This window comes from Dromaius novaehollandiae, chromosome 7 (assembly GCF_036370855.1).
Source record: "Dromaius novaehollandiae isolate bDroNov1 chromosome 7, bDroNov1.hap1, whole genome shotgun sequence".
In the NCBI taxonomy this organism is placed as follows: domain Eukaryota; kingdom Metazoa; phylum Chordata; class Aves; order Casuariiformes; family Dromaiidae; genus Dromaius; species Dromaius novaehollandiae.
This window is the reverse complement of record NC_088104.1, coordinates 14,975,809-14,978,041: the sequence shown is the minus strand read 5'-3', so window position 1 is coordinate 14,978,041 and position 2,233 is coordinate 14,975,809.

Genomic DNA, 2,233 nt, shown 5'->3' with positions numbered 1-2,233 from the left:
TTCGTTCAGGGTGGCAATGTGTAGTTATCTGAAAATTAAAGGAAATAAGACAAAACCAGCATCTGAAATGTGCATGCCTTGGATTTGGATCTTGAAAAATATATTCATGGTTGTAGAATTATTTATGCATTTACAGTCCTGCGAGCGTAACATAAAATCAGAGATTGATGACTAATTACAAGCAAATAAAAAGTAGTCAATCTTGAACAAACAGACAATGATGGAAAATAAGGAGAGAATGAATGTATTCAGGAGTTAGAATTAAAGAAGAGAAAGGCAGAGAAAGATGAAAAACAACCTAAACAATGACAGTCAATGGAATAAAGACATATCGATCAATAAATAACCATTGATTTTATATTTGTAACTTTTGAGTCATTTTTCTTCCTCTCTTTTGTTCCCCATATTTATTTTATTTCCATTCTGATCCCAGAAATATTGTGGTAGCAGAGAAATCCACTTGTGTACAAGCTTGTATGTCTGAAACTAAGATTATAAGTACTTTGGGGCTAATGCCATGCCTGTTTATTAGCCTAGACAGAACCTAGCTCAGTGAATAAATAACAATAGTTAATCACGAGGAAATTGATTTGGAAATAATTATTCAGTGGAGTAAATTGCCAACATTTGCATGAAATAGTATTTGCATAATATTGTTCAAACATATAGTGAGGTATTGAAGAAGGAAAACATTTATTCATAGTAAGTATTTGATAAAAATATTGCCCAGATTTGCAATGAATTATTCAGTCTGTCTTAGTACCATGTGCATGACTGTGCACATTATTCATGTCTTTATAAATGTTATGGTAGTGTAAATTGCTACAGGTTGATAGATACTTCTATCCTTTTCTATGTAGAATGCTATTAGGTCCAATTTTTCAGAGGAGTTGAGCCACCCAGAAGTTTAAATATATTTAATGAGTTGCAGATGCTAAGTGTGTCTGTAAATCAAGCCACAGAAATGTTAGTCACAGGGAAGCTATTTGGAACTGGCGTGGAGGGTTAATGTAGCAAACTGAACTCGGAGCCTATTCTGTAGATCTCTATGGAATAAGCCTATGTTTGAATTTCACCCTCTTTCCTGCTCTGTACCAAAGTTATTTTTAAAACGGATACAATTCAGTGTTTACAAGCTGGTGTTTACAAACTGAACTGATTGCTGAGGGACATATCAAAACAGGGGTAGGACTGATTACTTGGCACTGTGATAAAAGATGACAATCCTTGTAAAAGACAAGACACAGTCATCTAGAAATGTCATTGAAAAAGATATCTCTACCCTGCTTCTACTTCTGTTTTACTGTAACTGAAATTTAGGCAGGCAGTGGGAGTCAGCTCTGGACAAGCTTTGAAGGAAAAGGTGTTCCAGGCCACAAAAGCTTGTATGAGGCATGTGTAAGAGAAAGGGAGAAAAACAGAATACAAAACAGTTATGAATATGGTTTCTTTATAGATAACTTTTTGCACTGGTACAGAAAACTGGTCACTCTCAAGCAGGCTGGAGTTAATTGGTGACAAAAAAGTGTGGTTTCGGGGATGATTTGAAGTTAAGCTGGTTTGGTTAGTCAGTCTTTGACTTCAAAAAGCTCTCTAGATTGTATCAACCTGTATGTTTGGTTAGAAGTTCACATATGTGGTAGAACAATTTTGATGATACACCAGTGATATTGCCGTAACTAATAGATATTAATAACAGGTAGTTAACAAAGCATTGTATCTGCTTATATTGCTCTCTCTAGTTATCTATACACACGTTTTAATGGACCATTATTTCTGCACAGTGATCTGGCCAATGACCCTAGAAGAGGGATGTGTGCGTGACTAGGTTGTGCTAATAAAACCTTAGTTATGTTATCAGGAAGCCATGTCCTGGAAGTCTGCTGAAGAAAAGCAGGGGATTATAGGACAGGTCACCAAGAGTATGAGAACAAGACGATAGCAGTGGCCTTGAAAAAGGCATAGGATGTTACCAGACGCCACAAAGGTATAAACACAAATCACAAGCAGTATATTAGTGATCACATAAGATCACATAAAGATGCAATCTTTAGAGCTGGGCAGAACCAGTTCCAGGGCATAATTTGCATATGCAGAGAATTGTGTAACGACCTGTGCCAGCATAAGCGGAGACATCTTTAGATTATATGCAAGATTGCAGCAAAACCAACTAGCTGCACAGGAACCTTATTGCAGAATTGGGTATGTGAACTGCTCATTCTGATATCCTGTA